Here is a 9768-nt window from a genome sequence, read left to right on the forward strand (position 1 = left end):
CCGATTTAATACTATCTGGCGACGTTTTTAACAGGCTACTTAATAGAGGCTTAGACAACTATGACCCACGCTTTGGTTTAGTAGAATTAATTTGCCCTACTTCTTGACTGCAATGTAGTCAATTGACTGCTTGACATGTCATTTTTATTTTTCTGTACGATAAACAATTACATCTGCTTTATGCCGCAGAATTACATTCATATTTGGCTGACTGCAGACGCGCCACTTCCCTCCCCATATTCCAAGATTAAGATAGTATGAAGTGCTTTTGTATAGGCTACTATCATAAAAAAAATAGTTAAAACGAATAGCTATTTGCAATTTGACAAAACACTGGTCCTCATTTTGCGAATGCGAGGACGATATGAGCCTGTTGCATTTAGTTAGATGTCCGAGTCAACGATAATGTTTGAAAACCACTGGCTAGTAATCACAATAATTTAACACACGACAGTTGGATAACCTACTTCATCATGTCCCCATGCCTACATTTTTGTGAGTAGCATAGAGATCGTTAAAAACAATAAAGTATGGCTCTCCGTTTGGGACATCGAAAACTTTTATTTTTAATAGACTACCATCGAAGATGCTGACTTGCAAAAGCCTCGGGAGAACCCCTTATCTCCACTATCATCAGTCATGCCCCTTGATCAAAGTGGGGAATGAAATAAAAGTTTGATAACCACTGGCTTAACAAGTTACCTGCAGTCCAGAACACAGAATCTGTTGCAATATTCTGATGATCGGCGATGATATCGGCAAATGTTTGTTTTCCAAAGTAAGAATTTCACTTCACCATGCACCTTCGACAATACCTGGCCTACCTGGTATCATTACAAACATTATTCTGTGTCCTAAAACTGGCATATTTTATGGCATTGTGTCATGTAAGTTCGTTGCAAAATCTAGAGAAATGTGTGAGGTGGTCAGCGGGGGACAATTGAGACACATTGGATTGTGTTATTACTTGAACATTCCACACATCCACAGCTGTGGTAGGCCTATCAGGGGCAGGAGTATTACTGTCAGCGCAGGCTTTATATAAAATTCTTCAACAGAAGGCCTCGAATGTTGTCTTCAGGCAAGAGAGGGTCATGCAACTTCCAACTGAAGCACTCAAAATTCCTCCGGTGGCCCCTTCAATAAATAACGATCAGTCCCTAGATTGCTGCTGGGCTATATGTCTTGGTTCTGTTAACAACTCATTGTCAAACGCATAGCCTATCTCGCGGTTGCATCCATTACAAACAAACATGCAATGTGAACGTCTGGGATTGGGGAGAGCACTAAATGCTCTACTGAATAAGCACAAAGTCAAACCTTTAAATGAAAAACACTCTTTAATAATCCAAAAAATAAACCGCTAATGAAGTAAACTTGTGACCATCAAAAATCATTTATCGCTCGTAACTCCTCCGTGATACCAGGACTTAACAGGAAGGCATTTGGCTGAGCAACGGAGGTTAAAATGCTCCATGTTTTGTCCAAATGATGACTGTGTATCATCGTTGCACTTTCGGAGAAACCGGAATGTTTCCAGCCCCCGCTTCCAGTCCGTTGTAGGCCTACCTACTCAAACGCAGATAGAACCTTATTATTCTAAGGTAGCGAATGGCGTTCAGCATGATTCATGCCCAATTAATTCCCCTGTTAAAGTGTTCGCCTTTGTAGTTTGGTTTTTTGATAGCCTATGATAAACGGCTTATGGCCAAATATATGTGAAAACGTTAAAAATAGTAGGTAGGCGATAAACCCGGAAAAAAGTTGACAGTGATTTTTCATAATCACTTTGGAGGGTCATAGAAAATGTATTGCTGGCGAGGGAGGGTCACGTCTTTTGGACTAATGCTCCCAAAACTCCTCCGGTAGCCCCTTAAATAAATAACGAACAGTCCCTAATGAAGTAAACTTGTGACCATCAAAAATCGTTTATCGCTCGTAACTCCGTGATACCAGGACGTAACAGGAAGGCATTTGGCTGAGCAACGGAGGTTAAAATGCTCCATGTTTTGTCCAAATGATGACTGTGTATCATCGTTGCACTCGGAGAAAACCGGAATGTTTCAGTCACCCCGTTTCAATCGTCCGGTTGTACCTACTCAAAACGCAGATAGAACCTTATTATTCTAAGGTAGCGAAATGGCGTTCAGCATGATTCATGCCCAATTAATTCCCCTGTTAAAGTGTTAAGCCTTTGTAGTTTGGTTTCGTGATAGCCTATGATAAGCGGCGTATGGCCAAATATAGGAAAACGTTAAAATACAGTAGGCGATAAACCGGGAAAAGTTGACAGTGATTTTTTCATAATCACTTTGGAGGGTCATAGAAAAATGTATTGTTGGCGAGGGAGGGTCACGTCTTTCTGGACTAATGCTCCCAAAACTCCTCCGGTAGCCCCTTAAATAAATAACGAACAGTCCCTAATGAAGTAAACTTGTGACCATCAAAATCGTTTTATCGCCTGTAACTCCATTGATAACAGGACGTAACAGGAAGGCATTTGGCTGAGCAACGGAGGTTAATACTCTATATTTTGTCCAAATGATGTCTGTCTATCATCTTTGCACTCGGAGAAAACCAGAATGTTTAATTTGTCCCTGCGTCTCTACGGCTGCAAACGGGATTCACTTTCCCAGTTAACCAAATATTTCTTTATTAGGGCAGGGCAGGCATATTTCTGGCTATTACATTATTTCTAAACCAGTCTGCTAAAGTCTGTAGTGAAGTCTGTGTAGGGTTTTCCAGGCTCCATTTCTTTTTACGAGACACCCTGCTCACTTGAGCCATCTACCGGTTGTTTGGGTTGTTGCAGCGTCTCACTGGAAAAATACAAATTAAAGTCGCGTGATCCCACGCTGCGGACCGCGAGTGAAGCTGGCCAAGTCGAAGCACTGCCCACTGTATAACGTCTTTCATCAAATATTAAGTGTTGCCTGTAAACTTTCCGGGAAGTGATCAGCGAGACCTGGCGAGACTGCCACCTAGTGATAGACCCACGAAAATGGCCTGGTTTTGAGATGGCGTGCATGCGTCACTGATTCGACCAAAGCGCAACCGAAGTTATGATAAAATGTCCAGATTGTGCGTTTTCATGAGTTTTCGATCGTCATATATTTCATTTCCATTCATCACAGAGTTCCCAAAATCACATATAAGGTGTGTTAGAGTGTCTAGTTTCGTAATTTAAAAAAAAGCTAAAAACGTAATATTACGTTTTTGGCACTCAACGCATGGGAAGGAAAAACATAATATTACGTTTTTGGCACTCAATGAGTTAAAAAACCAACTAACATCTATTTGTACTTCCTTAAGTTGTTAAGAAGACATAGTTTTTTTCCAGTAAAATGTTAGCTGCCATTACTCCATTGAGATTGAATGGGATTTAGCTAAATAGCGGTGGTTTTAATAACAAAGTTGCTAGTTGTCTGCTGCCCTCATTAGTTGCACTGTGTTGCCCAAAAATTGCCCGGTGGTGTATCATCAGCTATACAGTTAACAATCACAGCTTGAGTATGGATGCAATATCTCATAGCCTACCTAGTGAGAGGTCGTCTGACCCTGGTGAGTGGCACAGACTCTGGGGCAGATGGACGTCACTTGTTTTGGTTTTGACGCAAGATAACTAAATGGTGCATGTTCCCACGGTGATAACATGATTGCATGAAGACTCATATGTAGCCTATATGATATTTGATAAATGAATACAAATCATCTTTTCTATGTTCTGTTTGTGTTTAAGTAGCCTATAGGACGTTTTTAATTGTTATGAAGAGAAAAAAAATGCTTCAGATGAAATAATATGGCAGACCCCCTGTAGTACCTTTGTGGACCCCCTAGGGGTCGCAGACCCCCGGTTGAATATTACTGTACTAGTTACTTCTTCCAAAAAGTAACTAAATTACTTACTCAGTTACAAATTATAAACGTAACTAGTTACTTCAGAAAGTAACTAATGCGTTACTTTCAAGTTCATTTTTAAATGCTCAAATGTGACCCCACCTCCACCCCTCTTTAACGGAACTTAAAATACATGTGCATGTTCAATAGGATAAATCTGAATATTATAATGTAATGGACACTTAATACAATACATTATTAACAGAAACAATGTACACAATCTAAACTATTTTAATGTTGCTGTGGGACAAAGTGGAACTAACCTCCAATCAAATTCCATGTATGTGTACCCTCTAGGATTATTGGCACCTCTGCTAAAGTTGAATAAAAAGAGGAATATAAAATCATCTTTTGGAAATTGATCTTAATGCCTTAAGTAAATATCTTTTAAGGACACACTTCACAATTTTCTTTGTGAATGAATAATGTATCATAAATAAATAAATGTTCTTCTTTACAATACAGGGGTCATAAGTATTGGCACCCATATGTTAAATTCCCATAGAGGCAGACAGATTGTTATTTATTTTTATTTATATTTTGTATTTTTTTTTATTAAACATCTGAAGTATTCTCATAAGAGGAAACTTACCTTACTTAACTTATCTTAGCTGACCTGATTTCTTAGATAACATTACTGGTGCTTGTGCTTGCTTTTACTTCCTTTTGCTAAAGAAATAAGTAGAGGGATGACATTAGATTCACATTTACCATACCTTAGCCACACCTATAGCCACTTTTATCTAGTATGTCTCAATCAGACATTGGAATAACTTATTATGTTGAACGTTTCATTTTCTTTTTTACTGGCCTGTCAGTCTCATGGACACACTTTTATCTTCGTCCTCCGCCTCGCCACCCATATTAACGATAACTAACGACGTTGAGTATTTGACGTTAGGTAGACTATTCGATCTTAACTGCTTCTGCCGCCTGTAGTAGCTGCCAAGACAGACACGCTAGATAGGCTACATCACGTCCCTACAGAGCCAATGATAGCACATTCTACACACAAGAGACACTGAGCGCTCTGTGCACAACGCATAGGCTATTTCAAGTGGCGAGAAAATAGTTAATTAAACATGCGTATTCACATAGCCTTTTGAAAACTGGGACATTCAGTGTCCCGGGAGGGTGGATAAATTTCCCGGGACAGGCTATTAAAAAGAAGAACAATCCCGGGACAGGTGGCAACCCTAATGTGCGTGCCTGAGTGTGTGTGTGTATGTGTGCATGCGTGTGTGTGGGCATGCATGTGTGTGTATGTCAAATTGTCTCCATCTCCTATAGAGCCTGACTGATATGGGATTTTGATGGCCGATACCGATTTCAATGTTTGTGTTTGATAACCGATATATTGGCCGATAGTCATTTTTAACAAATACAATGTAAAATGTTCTTCCATAACAAGGTTCTAATCAAGATGGGGCATGATGTATTTGAATAGGCCTAACTATCAAGTTTCCTAATGAAAGGCTCTTCCTGTACAGTATTTAGTTTTGTTTAGGAAATTAAATAGTGTAAAGAATAGTAAGAATAAAAGAGGTCTTTGTTCTTTGATAGCCACATTGCCACAAACTACATTGTGAGTAGGATTTCCGTTGTCCGGTAATTGCCGGACATTGGCCAGAAAAAAAAGGAAATGTCCGACAAAATGAAATCTCTCCGGTCAAATTGTCTGATTGAAATTGGCTAATAATCCCGTCCCCCTAACACAATCTGAATTTGAGAATAAGCCTAAATGTAGGCCTGATTTAAAGGAACAGGCTCTACCGTTTGAAAGTTATTAAACAACACGCATGTTGCATTTTAAATCAGAAGCGCACATTTAAAACGTCTGTTAAACAAAAAACGAATGAGTGATAAATGGTTCATATATGGCCTGGCCCAAGCAGACTAGCCTTAAACGTTTTTTTTAGAGGCCAGACGTGATGGATGATGATAAATTGGTGACGCCTGAAGCCTCAAATGTCCGGTCAGCTCCACCACCACCAGAGAAAAAGCAGAAGGGCGTATCAGAATCAGTGACATCGGAAGTGGAGTTCCGAGAGCACAGTGGAATTGTCTCTGCGAGACACTCTGACAATAAGCAATGATGCACGTTACTTTTACCCCTTGCATCGGGGAACCAATCAAATCGGGCGTATCTGATATATATGCGTTGTGAGGCGAGCTAAACTGATGATGACAGCTGCAGCGTTGGAGGTCAGTAAACATTGATTGTAGTGTTATCCAATTGCGTGGAAGTCCGGAATCATTCAGAGTAAACATTGGTCTAGTAGTGTTATACATTGCGTGCAGTGAGATTTTCAAATGTTTGGTGCAGCCTCGAGTTAGGCCATCCACATTGTCCATTGGCCACCCCCTTAATCTTTCTAGATTACCAGGGTCTGGATTTTCCAGGCTATCATTGAACCACAGACCGAAAGAAAAAAGTAATTAAACATTTTCCAGAATAGGAACTATTTCTTAATTTAGTGTTATCAAATAAAGAGGCATAGCATTAAGGGGTAGCACTCATTCAATGTGTGTGAGCATCTGCATAAAACTGTTGAACCACTGGAATAGCGTTGGTAGCAGCAAACAGCGTCTATTTAAAACAACAAACAAAGCGGATTCTTGCTGTCCATGAAAACAGCATAGAGACTGGCTAGATATTTAAAATGACACTAGTTAAGCATGTTCAAGTTAGGCTAATGAACAAGTTTTCCTCAACTTCACTAATTAAGAAGCGATAATAGGATATTTGACCGGCATATCATCAAAATGTCCGGAAAACGAAACCTCTGCCGATCATTTTGACCGGCACCTTTTTTTTTTCCAAGTGGAAACTCTGATTGTGAGCAGTTTATGCTTAACTCATTGGGTGCCACATGCGTTGAGTGCCAAAAACGTAATATTACGTTTTTTTTTTTTTATATTACGTTTTTAGCTTTAATTACGAAACTAGACACTCTAACACACCTTATATGTGATTTTGGGAACTCTGTGATGAATGGAAATGAAATATATGACGATCGAAAACTCATGAAAACGCAATCTGGACATTTTATCTGGACATTTAATCTTAAAACTCTGCTTTTGATGGTTGCCGCTTTGGGTTTAATCGGTGACACATGCACGTCAGGTCAAAACCAGGCCATTTTAGGTGGGTTTTTATCTCTAGGTGGCAGTCTCACCAGGTCACTAGGTCACTTCGGAAACTTTACAGGCAACACTTCATATTTCATCAAAGACGCTACATCTCCATTTCTAGAAATAAAACAGGAATTTTGATGAAAACCACTGTTTAGCTTGGGATTTCTTAGGAACCCAGGAAGCCCATTTCTTAGGAACCTTAGGCCACTGTTTAGCTTTTTTCTTAGGAACAGAGGCATGCAGAAATAAATGGCTTGTACCCACTGAGAGCTTAAAGTCTCACCTTTCAAACAAGCCATAGTATGTGTCCATAGCTATAACATAGAATACGCTGTGGCTTTACAAAAATCGTCAACAATGATCAAGATTGCTGGCACTCTGGGCCAAAGCTTCCGAAAACAGCGCGGCATTCAATGAGTTAATGACTCCCCCTTTATGCAAGCAAAACATTTTACAAACATGATCAGTTACTTTAAAGGTCTCCTGTGTAACGTGTTAAGTTGTTTGTTAACAAAATCAACATTTCCCATTCTTAAATGTGGCCCCATTCATGTTTAATTTCCACCACCATCAATTCAAAGCATACCTATTTGCTTAAAATCCTCATTTACATTTACATCTACATGGCATGAGGCGGAGTCTCCATGTGCGTGTGCCATTTTAAAATACTTGGTGGCCAATAAGGGACATATGCAAAATACAGCTTTAGTCTTTGGCATCTACATGCATACAAAAACATAAAGGCGTGGATTCATCTGCAGAATTTCCCTACATTCAGCAATGTAATTCACGAACCCATTTTCGACATGTCACATGTCTTCCAATTCATTCGACATTGATATTGTATTTTCCAATGAAATAAATAAAGAGGAAAATGACTTGTTTGTGATCTGTCACTGTCTCAGTTGAACTCTAGTTTCTAGACTAGAGACAAAGACAGTTGATAAACCTAACATAATTTTTGCAAGAACTAGTAGATTACCACAAAGTTGCTGAGCGTGTGTTATTTCAGGTTAGTTTGCAACAATATACAAGTTTAACCAAAGTCCTTAGCTGCTACCTAGCTAGCGAACATAACTAGCCATTCCCAAGAACTTTCCGTTTACTGTGCTGCGTTAGCTAGCTAGCTTCGTTTAACAGGCAAAATTAAACTATTTATTCCGTGTTCGAAAGAGTGTTTCATTCAGCAATGGCAATTCAATAGTACACAAAATTATATTAATATGTTGTTATTGCTTATTCAGAGAAAAATATATGTTTTGACGTACCTAGGAGTTACCTATGGATATAACATTAAGCTGGTGTAATATTAACATACCTGCAGTAAAAACCAAGCATGCCTGATAAACATTCTCAGGTTTATTTCAACTTCAAGAACAAATGGGAATTACATTTCATGTGAAAATCAGCCTACCATGACACAAGCCACAAAGCTGTGAAACTGTAAGCTACTCTTGCATTGTTGTAGAAAGTGAGTGAAGTGGTAACAAGTCTAGTAATGCATGCATGTCTTGCAGCAAGACGCTGTGCTATCTGGTGGACAAACTACGTAACGCCAATACTGGAAATGCAGCCTAAATGAAGGATCAATATTCGATTTTCCTTAATGAATTTATAATTATTTATATTGCATTATAATTGCCGATATTGATAATATGTGCATGCCTGTGTGTGTGCATATGTGTGCATCTGTGAGTGTGTTTCTGTGTTTATATGTGTGTGCGTGTCTGTGCATGTGGATGTGTGTGTGTGTGCATGAATGTGTGCGTGGGTGTGTGTGTGCATGTGTGTGTTTATGTGCACTCTAAAAACATACTGGGTTATTTTCTAAACACAAACGCTGGGTTGAGGCTGTTAGGTCATTTTGTGGGGTTGTTTTACTCATGTTGGGTTACTTTCTGTAACCCAGCTTGTTGGGTTGATAGTTTGGGACAGTGCCCCTCCTCTCCCCCACTTTCCAACCGTCCAGTCAAGCAGCTGTCAACATGCAATGGAAATCAGGCGATTTCTGAAGGTATGTATCTGCTTTTAACTCTTTTATCCAGATGGATTTTAAAAGTCCACCGAGAGACATACCCTTTGTGATATGAATGGATATTCTGCCTGCCAATTTTGTTCAGCCTAAGCAGGTTAACAATTGTGTCATTTATGCTAACTAACGTCAGCTAACATTGACACAAAGACAGACTCATAAAAACATACTGTAGTTCTGTGTTCACTAGGTATGAACTGCTAAACAGAAACAAAAAAAAAAATTTACAACAAACTAAAATTAGCATACCAACAGCTGGTAGGTTAACATTAGCAGACCATTCATGGTGGTGCAGCCTATAGGTACCTTCTGAGCCTACGTCATTACGTTCACTGGAGGCAAAACAAACCATCACCTCAGCTGGGAAGCTAAGCGAACAGTCATATTAGGAGGCTAAAGGTTATCATGGTCTCATCTTGCTGTGCTGTAAGTTGCCAGAACCCGAAGAAGTCATCGGTTAAATTTGAAATAAGTAGGCCTAGGCTACAGTTTCCAGGGAGAACGTAGTTGTTCGTTTGACTCACGATAACCCAAGCCTTGTATCGGAACCTCACATATTAGCCACCAATGCGTCCTGTATTTCCAACCTCTTTACATGTATGTCACTTATTCATATCTATACAAACCAAGACTGCAGTTCCTAAAAACGCATGGCGCCCACACCATAAGTATATCTAAATAAGCTATGTAGCCTACCAAAA

This window comes from Alosa alosa, chromosome 2, assembly GCF_017589495.1.
Source record: "Alosa alosa isolate M-15738 ecotype Scorff River chromosome 2, AALO_Geno_1.1, whole genome shotgun sequence".
Classification (NCBI taxonomy): Eukaryota; Metazoa; Chordata; class Actinopteri; order Clupeiformes; family Clupeidae; genus Alosa; species Alosa alosa.